This window comes from Canis aureus, chromosome 34, assembly GCF_053574225.1.
Source record: "Canis aureus isolate CA01 chromosome 34, VMU_Caureus_v.1.0, whole genome shotgun sequence".
NCBI lineage: Eukaryota > Metazoa > Chordata > Mammalia > Carnivora > Canidae > Canis > Canis aureus.
Window position 1 is genome coordinate 30,344,988 of NC_135644.1, and position 23,417 is coordinate 30,368,404.

Consider the following 23,417-nt stretch of genomic DNA (forward strand, 5'->3'; position numbering starts at 1 on the left):
TCCCTGGGAGCACTCTTTAAATCTATAAACATGCATAAAACCAGAAACAGAAACATGTCCCTCTAGTTGAAGCTCCAGACTAATCGGCCTTTTTCACAGAAAGACTGCATTTATGTTTCAGTCTGCTCTTTGTGCAGTGCTCTGAAGGTGGTAGCCTGCCAAGAACTGCCTTTCCAAATGTTACATTCCCATGGAGCTCAGGAATGCCAGCCCCCTTGGCCACTAGGGCCAGGCAAGTAAGAGGCCTCCCCTTTTAGAGACTGCATGCATCCACTGGCTTATGGGCAGCTGGAGAGTATAGGGTAGCGCACACTTGCTGACTTCAAAAAGGCAGCATGAAAATGTCTGTATGCATGCCCATAGGCTTTAGGAATAGTGAGCGCTTTTTGCCTGAGCACTGCCACTGCCTTCAAGCTAGTAGTAGGAGAATGCCATGATCACTCATACTTGCGAAACTTAGCCAAGGAGCAAGGGAGTGTCGCAACCATCCAGCTAACCAACGTTAGCTACGGAACAGGAGAATGCCACAACAATTCATACACACCTGACCCAGCCAGGGAGGGGAAGTGCTGCAACCACTCCTGCTCTCTGGCTTCACAAGGCAGATAGCGCCATGACTGCTAGCCCTTGGCTGACTTAGCAAGGCAGTGGGAGGGTGCAATGTGTGAGCTCACCCACCTGCTGGCAGGGTAGTTTGGAAAGTGCAAAACAGCATTTGCCAGCACCTTCATCTCTGGGGAGAGTTTCAACTGTCCTTTGTTCCTCCAACAGAGGCTTTCAGATCAGCAATTAAATCTTCACATGCAGTCTACGTGCTTTTCTAATTGCTGTTTTTTCACTGGGTCTGAGGTGAGTGAGACTACACATGAGCCATTTAAAAGGGGAGTCTCAGTTTCCTACAGTACTTTGGCTCCTTTGTACATTGGCCTCACTCTCATTTTGTGGACTCATCTCTCTGGCATGGATCATGGGGAGTTGGGGTATCTGATGTGAGGCATCAACCCCCTGATCCTTCAGGAGAAGTACTGCACTGGTAAGATCCCTCCCTATTGGGTGTGGCCATGCGAGGGTGTGGTTTTGGCTACGTATGTCACTGCCTCTCCTACCTTCTCAAAGTGGTCTTTTTATCCTCCAATGTAGAGGGGTTCATGTAGTTTTCAGAACCTTTTTAGAGGGAAATGATTCTTACGTAGCTGAAGATATGGTGTGTCCAGGCAAAAAGGTGCATTCAGAGTCTTCCTTCACCACCATGGTGTAGAATTCTCATATTAATTCTTTAATATTTGTTCTACTATATTTTTTATTCTCTTACAGAACTCTACTAGGAAGTCACACTTCCGGGACATTCACCACAACTCTTACATTTTGCATTGTTTTTCTTTTCATTTGCATTGTTATTTTATTAGAAATTACAAAATTTCCCTTAAACTACTGATTTCAAAAGCTTTAATTTCCATAATTTTTCTTGTTCGTTTATTGTATCTCTTGCATATCAACCCTTGTTTTATGAATGCAATATTTCTTGCACCTCTTCAAGAATTCTAATGTTTTTTAGCTCTCTTATGATCTTTTAATTATCTGTACCGTGCAAGGTCATTTTATTTTTAATCATTTTTTCAGTTATTTTGGTCTTTTTCATGTTGCAGACTTCTCTTAACATTTTTTTCTTAAATTATTTATTAAAAGTCTGGTAATCCATGGTTGTTATTTTATAATTAAGAAAGAAGGAATAGAAAATACTGAGTCCTCTGTACTTGAGTGGGTCCTATTGATTAAAAGACTTTGCTGTGGGATAAATAAGTTGATGATCACTAGGCTTGAAGAACCTAAGTGCCAAAATAAAAGGGACTTTATTCTAGGATGTAACCCTAGTTGCCCTTACTGTCCCTCAGCCATTTAAGTAATTTCACTAGTATGTACTAAGGGGTATAAATGAGACGGTTAGTAAAAAACACTTCTTATAGGGATGAAACAGAATTGGTACATAGTAGGTTGATTATTCCAACTATACAGTTGATTAATTATTCTGTGTCAGCCCCAGTGTCTCACTTCTGTCCTTTATTTTCTTGGCATTGTAGAGCTTGAAGTCTTTGGGGACTTGTATAGAGCACAGTGGCTCCCTCCACAATTTCAGGCCACTCTCCTATATCTTTGTTTCCTCTGCCTTGCTTTACTCCATCCAATTTTTAACAGTCTTATATCTTTTTGACTCTTTAATGCTTAAATTAATGAGGTTTCAAGAGGATATATAGTAAATAAAATAAAAATACGTATCAATCCTTCCTCTTAAAATGTATACTCACCTGTTTAAAAGCAAGTCCACTGACCTAGAGAAGCTACGCTTAAAACGCTTTAAATGAAAGAACCCAAGAACCGACAAAATTATTACACTATTGAATATCAGCATAGTCATGATGGCAACAATGTTGTCCTTAACGATTCAAACAAGGCTCTCTGTTGAAAAAATGCAAACTGCGCACTGCACAGGTCTTAAGGTACACAAAGTAAAAGCAATACTACTGATTTCATGTTTATGAAATGCCTTATACTCTATCCTTTTTGTGGAGAACGAGACAACTGATTAACATTCTCAGAAAGAAAAATTTATTGACGTTCAAAATTATTTAATGAGATAGTTGCAAGTATCTTACATTTGTGAAGGTTATTTTTCCTTACAAAAGGAATGGAAATGATGCATACACGTTATCCCACTTGAATTAGAATTTTATATAGATAATAAGAATTTGTGCATTGTAGAAGCAAAATGGGCCTATTGTTGTCTGCAAGAGTAAATGAAGTGTCTCATAACTAGCAATTCAATGTGTTAATTCAGCTGCACCATCCAATTACCTACGATTATCTCAACTTAGTGCACAACAATAAAACTCTTAAAAAATCTGTGACAAAATGTCTTCTCTACATTTATCAAATAGAGGAAACACTATCCAAAATCAGGGAGTGGGAGCCACAGAAAATAAATCATTAAAACTGCTCTCACAATCTATCAGTTAATAACATAATAAATTTTGACACGAAGTCCATAGCCGAGGGTTAGTAATAAAACACATACTGGGTGTTTTATACAGAAAGTCTGACCAAGAAATGCAGAAACCATGTGGCGACTGAAATTGGCATCCCCTCAAATAACACAGCATTCCCTTGGAGCCACGGGCCAGCCAACTGCCAACTGACCACAGGGCCCAAGCACACAATTCTAAAAGTAGACAAAGGTAATGAGATGTGAATTTAGCATCCCCAGCCTCCTGCTAAATGACCCAGATGCAAAAGCCAGAACGTCTGTCTCTTACCTGCTCAGAACTAACTGATGAAATGGATAGTAGCTTTTTCTTTTTTAATTTTTTTAACAAATCAAGGGCACTAATAGTCTAGCCCTGCTACATGTGGATTTATTAAGCCATAGAACAAACATTGTTTAGAGTAGAGAGCACCATGAAGAAGGAAGAAAGGAATGGACGGAGGACAAAGGGAAAGATATGGGAAAAGAAAAAGAGTATTGGGAAATAAGCACATTATTTACTTAAGAAGAAAATACAGAGGCACATGGACAACCTACAGGAGATGTGCAAGATCTGAACCATATTCCTGGACAGTCTGACTTCTAACATTTTTTTTTTCAGCACAAATGACATATAGTCCCATCTAACACTGAACTGTCAAGAGAATCAAAGAAAGACAAGCCTTGTGGATTCAGAAAAAAAGAGCTGAAAATTGCTCTGAGAAAAGGAGGAAAACTGTACTAACTTTTGATACTAGGCTAGTTAGTAACCCCATAAACCTTCATTTCATTTATAGACTCTGAGAAGAGTCCTGTTTTTAAGTGCAAATTTTAGTTTTAAAAAAACCAGCACATGGAATGACTCATGATTGAGAGTATCTAATTGAAATAATTTATATAATCTAATCAATTGTCAGTTTTAAATAGTACTTATTTTTTTAAAGACTAAAGAAAAATCGTTAAAACACTGTCCTAATGCATTAAACGAAAATAGTAAACAATAGAAAGGAGAAAATTTATTGTATCAAATATTAATACATCAGTTCTTAAAAATTACTAGTGATTACAAATTAGTAAAGATATGCCGCCATACAAAAAAAAAAAAAACTTAAAACACTTGAGGAAAAAAAAAAAAGAAAAGCCAGAGATTTCAGCAGGATTTCCTCAATCCTTTCATAAAGACTTAATGTAATTTAAACATTTTATCAGCAATATCACAGGAAAATAAGCTATTTCTTATTAGGTCAGTTACAAATCTCACAGATTGAAGTCTATATGGAGAAATCTTAATGACTTAAGGATTTAAATTTTTTCTTCCCGTCTCTTGCTATATCTTAATTTCTTCCTATTTTGGGGATGAGGGATTTGGGGGTTGTCTGCATCTAAATAGAGACAACAATGTTACTGAAGAAATCTACTCCGATTTTTCCACATTGTCTCCTTCATAATTAACCATCTTTCTTAATCCAGTGCTATGACTTCTATAACATAAACATTTTTTTAGTTTCCCACTCTAGAAATCTGATTTGTTGGTCAGGTTTTCTTTCTTCATTATTTTTTGAAGATTATTTATTTATTTATTTATTTATTTGAGAGACACAGTGAGTGAAAGAGAGCACAGCAGCAGAGGCAGAGGGAGAGGGAGAAGTAAACTCCCCCTGCTGGGCTGGAAGCCCAAAGTGGGGCTGGATCCCAGGACCCTGAGGTCGTGACCTGAGCAGAAGGCCGACGCTTAACCGACTGAGCCACCCAGGTGCTTCTCTTCGTTCATTTTTAAAGGCAAAACTTACTCCTATAGGAAACAAGACCTAGGAATCTCGGTTCCATTCTCAATGCTGCTACTTTGAGTGTTATGGCGTAAAGCAAACTGTTTTGTTAATCATGTCATCAAAATAGTATAGTCCCTGCCCTGTCGCTCATCAGCTTAGTCTGGAACAATTCACTTAACCTTTCTGGGTCACAATTTCCTTGTGTGTAAAATGGAGGTACTAATAAAATGTACTTTGGAGGGTTATGATGAAATGAATTGGTATTTGTAAAGCACTTAGTGTCCAGAACATAGTAATTTCTATCTTTTTTTTTAATAAATAAAAATCAGTAAATTTGAAAAATGATGAACTATCTGACACTAAAAATAGATTCTGTAAACCCATCCCAGGCAAATGAGAACCTGTATCGGTGGGATCTGACAATCTCTATTAAAATAAACACACGCACACATGCACACGCACACAAACCGCTTTAGGTAATTTCAATGTCAGACTGGTTTGTTAGCAAGGACATTAAATGATGCCTTAGGTCAATTTAGCTACATTTCACATACCCTCACCGGCATTTTTTCCCTCTTCAATGGCCCCAATGGTCACTATCCAAAGTAAGCTAGCTTTTGACAGCATCGGTCAGTCTTAGAAAAGCAGTTAGAAGTTTACCTTTGCAATGGTCTTTCTTACCTAAAGCAAAACTGATTTGTTCTCACCAAGGCAAACAAAGAAGTGACAAAGGAACAAGATGACCCCCAAAGGCCCGAATGCACCAGTTCCAGTTCGGAGGAAGGACAGAGGAGTAAGCTCTTGAGACACGCTCCTTTATTTCGGCCCAGCATTCCCCTCCCGTCCCAGGACACAGACTGGCATGGTCTCAGCGACAGTGATTTGCAGTTTAACTACCAGGAAGGATCGAGTCCCCTCCAGTTCTCCAATCCTTCCACAAACATCGCCAGAGGAAACTGCGGCGAGACCAATGACTAGTTTCTCTCCTGGATCCAAACTCCATTGCCCAGGCTGGCGACTCGTCAGAGAATGGATAGCTGTAAGGGTCGTGTACGTCTCATTATGTCACGATGTGACCACCACGCTCGTCTGCGCTTCCATGGGCACGGGCTGCGCGGAGGACAGGATGCTGCAGTGGCTCAGACTAAGAGGGCTTTCCCAGCACACACTACAGAATGCGGTGAAATAAATTACCAGACTGTGATACAATTTTCATCAGTCTTTGCTAAATTAGAAAAATAAATGCAATGTAGAAAAACGCAGAGAAAGCTAAATTTATTCCATTTTAAGAACTATATTTTGATATTCAGTTCTGCCCTCTTAGCTGGTGTACAAGTGTCTACTCTTTATAACACAGCGGTGATATAAGTAGACTTTTTAAATCATTCTTACCATGCAAAAGAAAATGTTCACATGGAGGCTGGCAGTCAAGTTTTAAAAAAATTTATTAATCAGTGAAAATGTCAGCCTAAGAACTATTAGAGCCTTGGCATCAGAGACAGAGACCTGGTGTGACCCCTCACACTAATATATAGTAGCTCTGTGATTCTGAGTGAGTGAGTCCTCACTTATACAGTGGGGACAGTCACACTACTTACCACTCATATGGTTATGAGGATAAGATGTGGTACGACTTATTAGGCATTTATCCACAGTACAAGGACAAAATAAGAATCCAACAGGTTTTAGTTACTTTCTCCGTGTGTAACTCAATTTGCCATTTTTAAATGGCTATACCTTCACGTAGATTCATTTCCAAGTATTTGTTCCCATTTTTCTTTCCTTAATGACAGTATTGCATAGGGGTCCTGATAGTCATATAAATCTCATTTTCTCCATCTGAAACTAATTATATAATAAAAACCTCAAGAGGAAATTAAGTCAGTTATTATGCTTCTGATCTATGAGAACATAATCCTCCCCATATGTCAAAATCCATTTTTTTAACAAAAAAAGAGGTGCTGTGCTTATAATATCAAGGCAATTAATATTAGGCAAGAGATTAAGTTGACATTTACTACTATCTCTGAGGTGTAATTTAGAATATTTTGAATATGCAGGGTTTGCTTTAAATTCTTCTGTTTAGAGTGGCTACTCAGCACTTGTATTATGAACACCAAAATGCCAACTAACAGTTTAATCACACTTCCTATAATGTTCTATGAGAGCTTAAATTAAGATTTAAGTGACATCAATGTAGTTTAATGTATCAAGCAGAGCCCTAATTAATTCCACATCATGTTAAAACCCTGCTATGCTAGATCTTGGACAGTTCCCATCTATCTTAACAGTAAGCAGTTCTTTAAAAAAATAAAAATACAAAGGAAGTCTGAATATTTAATATGAGCAGCGTTTTAATTTTCTCACATCACAGAAAATATGATCACAAGTGTTCTTATCTATGATGGTAACAGTCACAATTTTCTCTACATCCCTCTCAAGCTATAATGGGAGGATTAACCGTTAAAATAGAACAATTTTTAACCAGTGATATTCTGTATCTTGCTTTAGGTCTACTGTTTATGTAGTAAACATAAGAGAGAATCCAGGAGTTCATAAAGACAATAATTACATGTGCACACTTGAGTGAAGTTGGGCCCCTAGAGGAAAGGCACATCTCCCTACTTTCACTTACATTTTAAACGCTGGGCCCCAGAAATCTCTTAATAATCTGCAGTTAAAATTTTTCTAAATTAAGAATTTTAGCTTAAACAAACAGGTCCTGACTCATATAAGGAAAAGAAAATTAGAAAACTCTTAGCTAAAAATGAATTTTAGCTAGTTCATTTACAAGGGAATGGGAACATACATTCATCACAGGTATCTTTAGCCACCTGTAATTATTTCTTGGTAATCAAGCAAAGACTCATTAAAAATATTTTTATAATATACTGCATTGAAAGCATACACATAGGTTGAAATCTGAATCTAGGAGAAACGATATCAAATGAATAAAGTCCAACTGATTTCCGTTTTGCTCTAGAAGATAATCGCTTTATAACACCCCAAATGGATGACCAACTGCTACTGAATTAATGTATGCATTCATTTTCACAAATTTCTTTGAATTTTTTCCGTATTAAATTTCACAGTAGAAAGCTGGACTCTTCAAAAAACACATATGCCTGTAATTGAATAGCAGATACCCTTAATTAAACAATGTGCTTTAAGATAGAAATTGTAAATTGAAATAACCTGGGGAACCTGGCTGACTCAGTCACTAGAGCATGTGACTGGTCATTTCAGGGTTGTGATTTTGAACCCCATGTTGGGCACAGAGATTACTTAAAGATATAGTCATCTTTCAAAAAAGCCTGATCTGTTAAAATGACAAAAGATTTATTACAGCAGATATTTAAATGTGATATATGTGTTTGAACATATACTTAGTATGTCTGTGTGGGTGAGTGGGTAGGGAGGTGATAGTAAGAAAGGCCATCAGATAGACTGTCAAAGTCAATAGGAGTCTTGATTTGATATTTCACATGTGTTTATTCTGATGACACGAGCAGACGGAAGGACTGAGAACCAAAACCCAGTTAAAATTCTTTGAATAATTAGGCATATGGTCACTCAGACTTTAAAGTAGTGATCCTGTAAGGCCTCGTTAGATTTAAGATGTGTACATTTCCTACTACTGATGGCAGTGCAAACCCAAGAAGATGATAAATTAAAACTCCCAGTCAAGAATTTCTTGTTTATTCAAGAGGCAAGAGGTGCCGCTTGAGATTGCGATATCTAACAAAGCCGATAAAGGATAAAACTATAGGGACTGTTCATTTTCATAAAGAACAATGAACCCTTATCAAAGTCATATACTACTGTTATTTATTTCATTCAGTGGACTTTATTCATACTTTATTTTCAATCATATCCCTTACTTATACGTGGTGTTATTCAGAAACACCAATGTTCTCTTCATTCGTCCAACCAGAAAGAATAAAAATACTTACTGCTTTCTGTCACCCTCTCCCTAAAATGACAAGTTTTAAAAGCTGCACAATCTCTATTGCATAGAAATGTTCCTGTTAGAACTACCACTTCTCTGGGGGAAAAAACAAAACAAAACAAAACAAAACAAAAAAACAAACAAACAAACAAAAAACGAACTACCACTTCTAAAAACCAAGTAAGCAAAACAGAAACATTGTATTTCACTCTGATAAAATTGTTTAGCCTGAAGTGAATGCACATGAAGTTAAAAAGTTAAAAACATCTCCACATTATCAGTAAGAAATCAGAATACATTTCAACCAGTATCAGAATTTCCACCTTTGCTCTGTCTTTGCTATTTTTTAAATATAAAACATTGGATACGATGTCAGGTGATCTGTGAATGATATTTTTAAAACAAAATGGCCTTGAATATGCTCCTGTACGATACTCATGGCAAATCCCCAAATGTTTTAAGAAGTGACTGCCCTATCATAAAAAAGCAGCACTGAATAAAACAAAAGAACAACAACAGGTACAGCCTCTGAATTCCTACCGGTACCTTGTATCAGGAGGCTCTACATTTTCAGGTACTTGGGCAAATTTTCATATGCACGTAGTATCACACCTCTCATACATATTTGAAGCAGCACGGAAGCCTATACATTATTTAAGGCAAGTGATTCAGTTTGCAGATCAATTTATAGCCCCCAAGTATTTTCAGCTGACAGATCTGTTTACATTAAGGGAACTTCTCACACGTGAAAGACCACATAAAAGTTTCACTAACAAACGATGTCACGTTCCGGTTTACTCTCAGGTAGGAGGATTAGGGGATGCTACGCCTAAGAGTCCCTAAAGTCATCTCTTCAATTCCGCAGTGACTTGTTAGAGAGCATCAGCCAAGCTACAGACTTGCGAGGGGGCGAATGCAAGCGGTGAAGGAACCAAAAAGGCACCGAAGAGTCTTGTTTCAACGTCCCTTCTGCTAGTCCTCAATCCCATTCATAAAAAGACTAAAGGAAACAGAAAAGGAAAGAAAAGGCCGCAGAATCCAACCTCCTGTGCGCGGGCCCCTGGGCAGAGCCTGCGCTCATCCCGCTGCACCGCGGCCTTCCCGCGCTCACCAGGCGCCGCCCCCCCCCCCCCCCCCCCCCGTGCCGGGGTCTGCACAGCGGGACCGCGGCCGTCCACGCGCCACTCCGGGGTCCGGAATCCGTCTACACCAGCAGCACTGAACCTGCTTTGCAAAAGCTTCCTTTTCTTCCTCCCCAAACCTAATCCCAGACACAGTGCCTCTACTGAAGGCAGCAGCTTAAGCCCTGGAATGGGATGAGCATCACACGAACAGAGAATTAAGGGCTTTTACTCAAACAAGCAGGAGCAGCCAGAGAAAATCCTCAGCGGAGCTGAGGGTGGGCAGGGGCATAGGAAGGAATGTGCAGTCCTGGCCTCTGGCAAACGGGGCAGAGAAATGCACTGTTCTCCTGTTCGAGGCCTTCCTTAGGCTACGAGGATTCTCCAAAAGTATCCATCTGCGAAGTCACTCCGGCAGGGCTTTAATGTTAGGGCGCTAAGTCTGCAGAGGGGGAGGAATTCATAGAGATCGGGGAAGGAAACAATTAGCAAGGCCACGTACAAGTCAAGATGAAGAAAAGGGAAGGTTGGGTGAAGGCAAGGGGCACAGTCCCCGAAAGGGAAAGGGCCGAAACAGGTCACCAACAGGGCGACCTGACTTCTCAGTGTTCTCAGAGCAGCCAGGGTGGGACCCCGGAGGGCGCGCGCAGGGCGGGGCACACGCGCGCACCCACACGGCGGGGAGGCCGGCGACCCGGGCGAGGCAGCCCACGCGCGACCCCGGGACCTGGGCCCCGAAGCCCCGAGCCGCCCGCGTCCAGGGCAGCCGGGCGTCTCCACCCCGCAAGCCCGCGTCCGCGCTCGCCGCCCGGGGCCCCGCGCTCTCCTCCGCCGCCGGGAAGCCCCCCCGCCCCCCGCCCCGGGCGACCGCACGCGCAGCTCACCGAGCCTCCTGCCGGCCCGTGTGCTCGCGGTCGGGTGCGGGAGGGACAGACGGGCGGCGGGCAGCGCAGACCCACGGACGCCGCGAGCCGGGGCAGCAGGGGCGGAGGCGTCCCGAGAGACCCGGGGGGCCGGGGGGGCGAAGGGGCGGGCCGGCGGGCGCGGGAGCCGCGGCCGGAGACCGAGTCTGACGGGGAAACTGAGTCAGAGGCACCGGCGCGGGCAGAACGCGAGGCCGCGGGGCGCCCAGCGGAGACGCGGCAGGACAGGGGCGGCCGTCGGGGAGACGCCGGCGCGGAGGTGTGCGGGCCCTCGGGGGACCGCCCGCGCCCCAGGGCAGCCGCCGCGCGGGGAGGAGGTGCCCCCGGGCCCCCGCGCCCGCAGCTCCGCCGAGTAGCGGCAAAGGCGGGCGGAGGGCGGGCGGCGGCACAAAGTTCCGCGCCTCCGCTCCCCCCTCCGCACCTGCACCTGCGGCGGCCGACGCGCGCCCGGGGGCCGGGGGGCCGGGGGGCCGGGGGCCGGGGGGCCGGGGTCGCGGGGGCCCACCCCCAGCCCGGCACTCGCTGCGGGACTTTGCGGCCCCCAGCCGCGCCCCGGCCACGGAGGCCCCGCGGGAGACGGGGAGCAAGAGGGCGACGGAGACCTGCTGTCGCGGCCGCGGGCCCCGCGAGGACGGAACGGCGCTCCGCGCGGCTGCAGCCCTCCGCCCGCCCAGGGGCCGCCCCGCCGCGCAGCCCGCGCTCACCTGCCGCCGCGCCTCCCTACACCTGCCCGCGGGCGCAGCGCGCCGCCTCCGGCCTCGGCCCGCGCCGCAGGGCCGCCCTCATAGCGCGGCGCCCGCACGCCGCTCCGCCAGCGGCCGACCAGGCGCAGGAGGCGGCGGGGCTCCGGCACCTCGTCACCCCGGCTCGCCGCCGCCGCCGCCGCCGCCGCCGGTCCCCGCGCCCCCGGCCCCGCCCCCGCCGCCGCCCCTCCCGCCGCCCCAGCCCGCGGGCTCTCACTGGGCTAGGGCGCGTGACGTCAGCAGCGCCCCGGCCCCGCCCCTCCCCTCCGCCCCACTCTTCCCCCTCCTCCTCCCTCCCCCCTGCTCCCCCTCCTCCTCCCTCCCCCCGCTCCCCCTCCTTCTCCCTCCCCCCTGCTCCCCCTCCTTCTCCTCCCTCCTCCCTCCTCCTCCTCCCTCCTCCCTCCGCCCTCCTCCCCCCTCCTCCCCCCTCCGCTCCCGCTGCTCCCCGGGCTGGGGCGCTGCGCACCGAGCGCGCTCCGGCTGTTCTGCTCCGGGAGCCGCGGCTCCAGCGCCGTGCACAAGTCCCGCGATACTTGCAGGCCCCCCCCAGCCCCGGGTCCCCCCCGCGGGGCGCCGAGCGGTACTTGCAGGCGCCCCGGCCCCCCCCCCCCAGCCCCGGGTCCCCCCCGCGGGGCGCCGAGCGGAAGCCGGCCGGCAGGGGCGAGGTGGGGGGCGCAGCAGCGAGCCCCTGCGGGGTGCGGGGCGCGGGGTGCGGGGTGCGGGGTCTCTGCGGGGAGCGCCGCGGGGACAAGGACCGGGCCGAGCGCTCGCCCCTCACGGATGCGTCCTGACCCGGCGCCGCCCGCACGGGGACGAGGACGAGGACGAGGACGGGAGGCGCACGCGCCCCTGCGCCCCGCAATGTTTTCGGGAGAAGGACGGGAACGGACGGGCCCGCGGGGGGCGCAGCTGGCCGGGGGCGGCGGGGGAGGCTCCCTCCGGGTCGGCGCGCCACGAGCCCAGCCCTCGGCTTTGCCCTCGAGCCGCCGCTGCCTCCTGTGGCCTCGGTTTTCGTGCCCGCGAGGGTGGAAAAGGGTCCTTTCCCGCCGCGCCCGTCCAGTGCCCCTGCGCCGCCTCCGCGGCCTCTTCTAAGTTTATTTGGCAAAACGAGGGGAAGCTCTAACAGCTACTTTAGAACTGTCAGTGTCGGGCACGGAGGGGGCCCTTGACGGGACGAGCACTGGGTGTCATACTATGTGTTGGCAAACCAAACTTCAGTAAAAGTATACATATAAAAATATTTTTAAAAATAAAGCTGTTAAGATTCGTGTCATGCAAACATACTATTCTTATCTAGTATGCCAGTGACATTCTGGACTAACTATACTCAAAAGGAAATTTCTAGAAATGTTATCTTTTCGTGAACCAATCATTACTCAGTTGATGTGATGACTATACTTACTGTCTTGTCTTATATTGTCTATCCCGCCACCCTTCCAACTATCGATCACGAAGCATCTAGCGGAGGTGATTCTGTGCGTACGTGTGAGGACACAGGATGCCACTCATAATATCAGGGACACTCTGGAATTTCTCTCTATTGCTCCCTCTTGTGAGTTCCAGTTCTACTATCAGGCTACTCACCTCTGCAGGGCACACTGAGAACAAAGCTATGGGCCAGCAAGTAAAAGGTTGAAGTTCTAATGCTGGCATAGCCACTTACCAGACACATATCCTCTCAAGACATATAATCTCCCATCCTTACATTCTTCATCTCTTAAAAAGGTAGCAATGCCATTTTGCAACTTTTTTTTTTTTAAGATTTTATTTATTCATTCGTGAGAAACAGAGAGAGAGGGGGAGAGAGAGAGAGAGAAAGGCAGAGACACAGGCAGAGGGAGAAGCAGGCTCCATGCAGGGAGCCCGACGTGGGACCCGAGCCTGAGTCCCCGGGATCACAACTTGGGCCTGAAGGCGGCGCTAAACCGCTGAGCCACCCAGGTTGCCCCCATTTTGCAACTTTTGTGCTAATATTTAACTCAAGCAAGAATAATAATTCTAGTTGGTAAAGATTATATGTTGAACAAGATATTTATGTAGTCCCAAAGTATCTCCCTGGGAATTATTTTTTTTAAAGATTGATTTTATTGATTGGTTAATTAACTGGGGAGGGGGGAACACCAGAGGAGGGGCAGAGGGAATCTCCTGCAGACTCCTCTGAGCACAGAGCCCGAGGCAGGGGTTGATCTCATGACCCTGAGACCATGACCTCAGCTGAAACCAAGAGTCCAATACTTAACCAATTGAGCCACCCAGGCACCCCTCTCCCTGGGAATTCTTAGCTTTTGCTTTATAACAAACCATTGCCAAACTTCATGGTTTAAAATAATAAAACATCTGTAATTTCTCAAGATTCTATGGGTTATCTTTGTAATTTTCTGCTCTGGCTGGCTTAGTTTGGGCTGGATAGTCTAGGAGGGCCTCACTCACTTGTCTGCTGGTTGTCAAGTTGATTGGGGGCAGGGCTTGGCTGGGATGGCTCATCTTTGTTCAATCTGCTGTCATCCTTCAGTAGGCTAGCCTTGTTTTCTTGAGTAAAGGTACTTTCAGAGTTCCAAAAAGCAACAATGGAGTGCAAACTCCAAGGTAGAGCACTTCCCAAGATAATGCTGACAGAAATCTGTCAATGTCCCATTAGCTCAAGGATATTATGTGTACAAGCCCAGATTCAAAGGATCGAGTAACACATTCCATGTTTTCATGGGAAGAACTACAAAATCATACTGCAAAGGATACATACACAAACGGGAAGCACTTGAAGCCATTTTTGTAATCTGCCAGAGATTCATAATTACCAGGGGATTAAAAAAATCCTTGTAGGCAATGAATCTAGTAGTAGACATCATCTTAACCAAGTGATCAGGGTTAAAATCACCAATGACATCATGAGCCTTATGATGTGATGCACAGAAAAGTACACAATGTAATTTGCTTAGTATTTCAGACAAAAAAAAAAAAGCAGAATCGATTTTAACCATGAAGAAAGCAAAAAATAAATACAAATTGAAGAAAATGCAACAAAACATCTTGTCTGTACCTTTCAAAAATATGATTGTGATGAAAGTCAAAGGCTGGAGAGCTATCCCACATTACAAGGGATTAAAGAGATGTGAGTCCGAAGCAATTGGATATTGGAGTCCTAATCCAGAATTGGATATTGAACTGGAAAAAAAATAGATTATTGGGACAATTGGCAAGATATGAATAAAGTCCATAATATCCAATCTATAGATCTTATTTATGTTAAATTACATTTTATTTTAAATCAACATTAAATGTTCTAATTTTAATAATTTTACTATAGCTACTGTAATAAGTAAGAAGGGTAAGAAGGAGATGGTAGCTACATTTTATTCAGAATCATTCGGTAAAGCTATAGAGAGAATGATTAAGGATATGGAACCAAATTTTAACGGTTGGTAAATTTGGAGAAATAGTACCAGGGAATTTTTTTGTGGCAATTTTGCAACATTTTAAAATTTTGAATTAATTTTATTTAAAAAATGAGAGGAGAGGGACACCTGAGTGGCTCAGTGGTTGAGCATCTGCCTTCGGCCCAGGGCGTGATCCGGGAGTCCTGGGATCAGGTCCCATATCGGGCTCCCTGCATGGAGCCTGCTTCTCCCTCTGCCTGTGTCTTTGCCTCTCTCTGTGTGTCTCTCATGAATAAATAAAATCTTTTTAAAAATAAAATAAAAAATGAGAGGAGAAACGATATTTGCTTATCTTACAAGAAAAATAAATGCAATTATTTATGTGACTGAGTATTGAAAGTAATAAAAATTTATATTGTACTTTTTTCAATTAGAAAGCTAGAAATTTATCTTTAATCAGTGAAGAGTTATTGAAGATATTTTTTTAGATAAATGGGATGACCAATATTGCCTAAGTAATCATCTATAAAGCATAAAGTCATTTAAATGGAGAATATACTAAAGACAGAAATTCAGCAGGTACAATTGATCAACATGTGATTAACTGAGGCCCAAATGGAAAGCAAAAAGTATATTATCTAAATATATAGATAGATGGAGGGAGGGAGGGAGGGAGGGAGGGAAGAGGAGAGAGACATTGCTGAAGTTAAATTGTTAGGTCTTGAAAAATTATTAGCAATGAAAGTGAAGGACAGAAGTGTTACATTACTGTGAGAGTTTAAAATAGGTTGACTAGGAGAATGGAGATGCCATTAATAAGAAATGCAGGAAGCAACAATTCTGTTTTCTAAAACAAAAATCTAAAAATACTTCTTACAAATTATAATACATCAGTGGACTCTCATTGTTTTTAGGAAATAGTCTAAAAGCCCTAACAAGTCTTACAAGAATCTCTCTGATCTGTATGTACCCTGATTATCTCCTCAGTGTGATACAATGACTTAAGCACTGGGGTAGGTACTGAAAGGTAAGGAGGAACATAAAGAATGCCCTCATGAAACTTAAAGAGTCTAGCCCTTTATCTAGTGAATATGTTGAATGTTTACACCATGCTCTGGGAATACAATGGTGAGCAAAAAGATAAAGACTCTACCTTCATGAATGCTACATTTTAGTATAATATGTCCTAAACAAAAAGCAAATATGTACTTATGTCAGATGATAATAAATTCTCAGAAGAAAATTGAAACAGGCTAAGAGCTGAGCTTTCCAGCTAGTGTACCACAAATAGTTAACAGATAGCCCATGATATATTGACCACTTCAACCATCAGAAGTGTTCAAGTAAGGTGGCTTCAAGTTGCCAGAGTTCATAGACAGGTAGCCTCTGGTCAGAAGAAGCTTATTTAGGGCTCTTTGTAGGATGGCCTGAACAAGTGGAATCTGAGTGTGTCCCATTCTTCTTGAAGGTGACATAGAAAAAAGTTTCTAAGTCTGAACATCTGCCTCAGCATTCAGCTACAGACCCAGTGGCCTGCAAGGACTCATGAAATGGTTTGAAGATATTTATTTTAGTGGCCAAGAGACACTGCATGTAGTTTAAAATATAGCCCATTGCAGAAAGGGGAGCAAGGAGCCTGGGCAGGAAATTCCAGTGAGCGTAGCTTTAGTTAATGACCAAAGTTCTAGCAACACAAATATACAATAATTCTGTACCATATGCTGATTTGTTATTTTTGTGATAGCCATGTCAGCTGCAGATTGACTGCTCTCATAATGCCTGAGTATTTTTCAAATACCATGTAACTAACTGACAAATATTTTGTCATAAAAATAAAGGTATAAAATCTTTTATACCTACTTTATGCAAACATTTTCTCACCCTTGATGATAATTATTATATCATCATTTAAAATGTCATAATCAGGAAAAATAGCTATTTCAAATATAAAACCTGTTATTAAAAAGTTCATTTCATGGAGGTAAGATCTCATTAAAATATTTTTTAAGATTTTATTTGGAAGTCTTACATGATTCTCTAGACCTTATCTTCTTTAATATATTACTTTTATAATAATTTAATATGTGGGAAAGGTAATTAATTTTTAACCAAGCTCCATACTTCTATACTCACATTTGTTCTAGTTTATCTCATGATTCAGAAAGCCCTGGATCTTTCTTAGCATCTAACAGTTTTAAATTTACATTTTTCCATATTTGTGTGATTTGTCCGTTTTCTCCAATATACAATGGGATGCACCAGAGTAAAGTATAGGTTTATATGGCAGCAATGGAGGTGCAAAATTGTAGCTTCACTCTAAGCATAGTACCTATTGTAAACTTCAGTTAAATAAATCAATTAATCCAATCATTTATTAACCAATGGCTGAATCTCATGTGTAAACCTTCCTCTTTTTCATTTTTCCTTTCCCCACTAGCTTTTTTTCTTTGTTCTGAATTCTTTGTTGGGCAATAATCATTAGAGGAAATGGGGTGACTGGATGGCTAAGTCAGTTAAGTGCCAGACTCTTGGTTTTGCTCAGGTCCTGATCTCGAAGTCGTGAGATCCAGCCCCTCATAGGGCCCCACACTCAGCACAGTCTGCTTGCTCCTCCCCCTGCCCGCGCTCTCTCTCTCTCTTTCAAAAAAAAAAGGAAAAGAAAAAAGAAAGGAAACAACTAATTTCAGCCCACGACAATCTTCAGCACCACGGAGAGCGACACACGCGCCCCCTCCAAGCCAACTTTGCCTCCATGCCAGCCTATATAGCATACATTGACAAGCATGAATAAATAGGTAGAAAGTAGGACAATATGTAAAAAACTATGCTACTATTCAGCATTCATAAACAAAGATATGTAAATAAATGGACAACAGAACAATGTGGAAAAGCGCTGTCATTCACATAAAGGAAGGTGGTTTTCCTGTCACTTAGCATCTCTATATCTCCATTAAATCAAGACGCAAATATGAAGCAAATGTTGAACACCATCGGAGTTCAAACCATAAAGCAACAACATAGCCACTACCTCAAAAGTTTTTTACTTATGTATACCATATGGATATATATTTCTTTTTAGAAGATAGATTCCTGGAAAGCAGGAGCTGCATCACTGATTCCCATGGCTCAATATAACATTTGGCACATAATAGTCATTTATTTATTAAATATATACATTAAACTACATCATCCAGTAAATAACATTTCACTTGCATATTAAAGTTCATGAATAATCTATTATATTGGCAAAACTATGTACACACTTCAGAATCTAATAATTTTCACTTAAAATTTGAATATAAATGTTTATCAAAAATATTTACACAGTAGGTAAACTTTATTGGTTTTCATGTTTTAAAACTATATTTAAAATATCACCTTCTTGTAATGAAGGATTTTCCAGTGTGTTTTAATTACTTGTTTGAAGGTTTACTCATAACTTCAACGCACTAAAAAATATAATAACCAAAAAATCCTTTAGTCAACAAATAGCTACTAGAGCCCTCTCCCCATCAATGCACAAATGTAAAAGTCATTGTCTCATAGAGTCAGAGGAAGTAACATATAAGGAACAAAGAAATATATCAAAGCCACTTTTTAAATTCTAACATTGAAAAAGACTCCCAGATTCATATTAAATTTTCTTACTCAGTCTTATCCAATTCAAAGAAAATTATTTATGTTGTCAAACAATGTACAAAATTTGTGTGTACTGGACAAGACAATTTTAAAAAGGCAAACTCATAATTATTCAATGTTTAACAAGGAACAGGAAGTAGAAATTAAGTGGAGTGTCACAAATTTTGGCGTTTAACTAAATATCTCATTAGAATCTGGATGAAAAGGAAAGAATCTGTTTCACTTTAAATCCATCTCCATTGCCAAATTGATGTGAAAAGGCAATTGCCTCAACATCAAAGGATAGAAGTATGACTATCACTTAATAGGAAAAGATGTCTACAACTTATAGGATTTTTCAAAATTTAAGTAAATAAAAAGAAGATATTTTTATTTTGAAAGAATAGAAGCTGATATTATACTAAAGATTAAATATAAAAAGAGAACATGCTATGAAGATTTTTCATTAGCCTGAAATGAACATGCTATTAAGATTCATTCATTAGTCTGAAATGCATAACAAATCATTAAATCAGAAATAAGTAATAATTATATTATGATATATACAAAAGAAACACATATAACATATATACATATTATATCTACATAATTCCTTTGAAAAGTAGAAAACATTTTATAAATGTAAAGTATAATAATAACAAGTGTAGAAGTAAAACTTAGCAGATTATTAAAAACAAGAAAAATGATGAAACAAGAGGCCTCATAATTCTAAACTCAATAGACAGTATTAAGGAAGACTCGTTAGAGTATGTAGCAGTGTTTTGAAGTAATATTGCCTTAGAAGAGTCATTAGTATCATATAAAAGCAATCAAGTTTATTACCCGTAAAGACATTAATGATATATACTCTGAGAAGAATTCCATAAACATGGAAATTGGCTTTTCATAATTTATATTCTAAGATTTTAGCAATTACTCAATTTTGTAAAGAAAACAGAATTAAAAGTACTTAAGCATATCTTTTCCCAAGGAATATACAAAGAAACAATTCTCAAATGTCTTTCCAGACTTCCAGTTATATCAATTTGGCTGACATCTTTGTATTGCTTCTCTGAACAGAGGCCACTATATATATACATGTGTGTGTATGTATATATGTCTATATACGTGAGTATATGCATGTGTGTATTTGTGTGAAAATATGAACTGTAGGGATCCCTGGGTGGCGCAGCGGTTTGGCACCTGCCTTTGGCCCAGGGCGCGATCCTGGAGACCCAGGATCGAATCCCATGTCGGGCTCCCGGTGCATGGAGCCTGCTTCTCCCTCTGCCTGTGTCTCTGCCTCTCTCTCTCTCTCTCTCTCTCTGTGACTATCATAAATAAATAAAAATTAAAAAAAAAAAGAAAATATGAACTGTAATACAATTCGTTTTCATGAAGTGAATTCCCAGAGTTATCTGTGAGTAATTGTTTTAAGTTTCTTGAATGTGAAAAATTAATTTTTATAGCTACCTCTCATTAAACATACAATGGGATTCTATGCATTTGGCATAGAGGTGTTATATTGACTTTCAAGGATTCCTCAGTAATCCATGGTGAGTGATTTTCAGAGTGATTAAAATTTTAAAATAATATTTCCCTCACAAACACAAATCTGCAAAATATGTCAATTTCCAGTAATTAGATTTAAAATTTTGATAGTAAACCTAGTGCCATGCCTCTAGGCACTTATTAAAGCAAGGAAAGCACAGCAAAAGTTAACTATATTAGAATCAGCTTTTCAAAAGTGGTGGGTATTTCTGCTTCCGTTTTCATTACAAATTATACTATTAGTAAATGTAAAGTCACACTCATATTTACTCATTGATCCAGACAAAGTCATGTGTGTTTTTCATCTACATATTATCATCCTTGTTAGACTCAGGGGGCCCAAACAGTTTGCAGGCTTTGAACCAAAACAAACATGGATTAAATGGCCAGTTCTGTCACTTAGCAGCTATGTAACCTTAGGAATGTACCTCTTTGAGAAGTAGTCACATTTGTGGTAAATAAGTATTCATGTTAGTACAGTAATAGAATTTTTGAGAAATAAACGACGCAATACATATACTTGACTCATCCTAGACACTCAATAAGTGATACTATTTTTGTGTTCCCTGTACTGTGAATGCTATTGCTAATTTTTAAAGACAACTGGGCTTTAAGGTGAACCCAGGAAGATTTCATTTCCTCTGCAATGGGGACAACTTAGAAAAAGGAATCAAGGTGATCAACACCATTTGGCTATATATCAAAAAGTGTCTCACTGTTTTCCCCCTCCCAAAATCTCTAAACTCAATGATAGTCCTAACTTATAATCAAAATAAGCATTTGTACTAAGAATAGTCTCCTAGACCTAATTACTCCCCATCATAGGCACAGCCATGCATGCTCACATAAGCACACAGATTCCCACATTGAAATGTAAGTTCCATGAGCTTTGCCTGCTTTAGCCATAGAATTATCCCAGTTGACAGAACTAAGTGCCTGCCACTTAATAAGGACCAAATAAATAGCATGGATCATCTTATTCTTCTCTCAATTATCCCTACATATGGGGAAAAATGGCTTTTTATCAGTCTCTTCGTGACCAGCCTTTTAAATAGCCTTCTCTCTAAATAGGCAATGAATGCTATTTTCTGTGAAGATCATCTTGCCAACAACCACCTGCTGAATCCTCCGTAAACTTTGCATAAAGGAGAATAGGATAGAACAACCGGTTGTTCAACAAAGTAGCTCAATCCTATATTCCTAGTTTGGCCTGAACTTTGCTTAGCCAACTCTAGCAGCTACGAAGATGTCCTAAACTGCCTAAGATGTGACAAATGTAGGAAGCTCTTAAGAAAGAAACAGGTATAGAAGTATGATCTGTTTCTCAGGACTCAAAAACACTTTGATAATAACTCCAACATTTTCAAATTCAGAACATTTCCCTATAAAACATAATAGGAGATAATTTCCATTTTACCACAATATTTTGCCTTTTGCCAGTCCAATTTCCAGAGTTTCAGAAGAAAGTAAAAAATCCCTGAATAAATTAATGTACTGGCATGTAATTTACTACCCATTACTGAGAAGTAGATAATCTAGGACTTTTCTTCCTACCTTTTTATCTACCTTCAAACTATTGAGTTTTTATTATCAGTGCCAATGGAAAAAGGAACTAGTTTTATACATACAAATAATGAACTTTATCTGTAATATACCATCTACAGAACTATCTAAATAGAATTCTAAGCCAATTATTCTATTAATACTGAACAGTATTGCCACATTTACTACAAGGCTTTTGCAAGGTCTTCCATTAGAAAGTAAAGTGATGAATTCTAGATTTTAAAATAAATATATACTCTTTAAATAGAAATTTATATAGATATTTCAATAACATTTAGAAAATGTTCCCAAATTTGCATTGTATAGTCACTATCCGTGGTCCAGAACCAATCTATGTTGCTTCTCTTCTTCTATCTTAGTGTTTAGCAAAAGCTGGACAGTGTTTTGTTTACCTATTTCTTCTGTCAAGTACTAACCTCTCATATTTTGAGATAAGTATCAAAGAAAAATGTTGTCAAAAATAGCTCATTGGGGGATAAAAGAGCGCGAGTCAGTTTCCTGTTTGTTTCTTCTGTTTCTCAATTTGTCATATTTTAAGACTTGGTACAGGAAAATGAAAACTGATACCAAAAGATGTAGAATAAGTAAGGAGAGACATCAAGCCAGAATCGAGCTGGAGACTTGTCAGATTATGAAAAATAGACATAGCTACAAAGAACAGTCATGAGGGTTAGTAGCAGTATTCTAGTGACATAATGACTCTAGTAAAAAAAGTCTGTGAATATAAATTTTTTATATGTGTGTCTTCACATGACAAACAACAAAGCCCAACAAAAGAAACTGATCCAATATTAGAAAATCAGGTTATTTATCATTAACAAAACCTTGATATCTGGCTTATCTTAAAAATTAGAAGAGAGAAAAAATTGAACCCACCTATTAAATGCAAAATGGAGCTAATTCACTGGACCAAGCAGCTATTATTTCTCACATGGATATTAGAATAGCCTCCTTTCTCTAGCCATGTTTTCCTCAAATCTATTCTCAATGATGCAGTTAAACTGCTTTTAACCCAAATTAGACCCCACATCACTATTCTGCTCAAAACTCTGTCCACCTTCACAGCTCATGCAGTGCAGAGTCCTTATGGTGGCCTGTCTTTCTGACCCTTTACCATTCTGCTCTAGTCATAATGGTTCTTTTTTCCTATTTTTATAGTTCAGGCATGATTATACTCCAGGGCCTTTACATTTCCTGTCCCCTCTGCCTATAATGACTTTACCCGCTGAGAGTTCCATCTTGCTCTCTTGCTTCCTTCAAGTTTTGACTTAAATGTCATGTTTTCCGTGAAAACTAACCACCTGTACCACTGACACCCTTTTCTCCCTGCCTAGTTGACTTTCCTCCATGGTTAACACCACATATAAATTTTACTTACATATATTATGCTGTGTTCCTCTTATAACATCAGCAACATTAGATCACGTATATTTTACTTCTTGCTATATTCCCTGACCTAAGAACCATACCTTACACATAGCCCATACTCTATAAATTGCTTTTAATGAATAAGTGATGGTGTATGATTTACCCTACTTTGCTAATGAGGAAACTAGAAGTTAGACATATATAACTTGTCTAAGATCACACCTAAAAAAATAAAAAGCCAATATTCAAACCTTGGCACTTTGATACCAAGACTCAATATCCTAAATCTTCAGGTTGCAATATCAAAAAGAGGTATGTGCTTTTCAAAGAAGCAGAAAAAAAAATTTTTTTGTGTGGAGGTACAGAATGTTGCTATGTGAATAAATATGCTAGTTCTATCTTTATTTTTTGGTATTATCTGT

General features: G+C 41.1%; 1 protein-coding gene across 4 annotated transcripts in view; it reads right to left on the bottom strand.

Moving 5' to 3' along the window:
- GALNT13 (polypeptide N-acetylgalactosaminyltransferase 13) overlaps positions 1–23,417 on the bottom strand; it is a 537,911-nt gene that overhangs the window by 496,671 nt on the left and 17,823 nt on the right. The window contains exon 1 of one of the 4 annotated variants that reach the window (XM_077883057.1): positions 11,483–11,617. The exons of 1 other annotated variant lie outside the window; for it this stretch is intronic. The gene's annotated coding sequence lies outside the window, so the exon portion shown is untranslated. Of the gene's footprint in view, positions 1–11,482; positions 11,622–11,987; positions 12,007–23,417 lie in introns of those variants that run through there. 2 more of the 4 variants (XM_077883056.1, XM_077883054.1) reach the window with 2 other exon arrangements.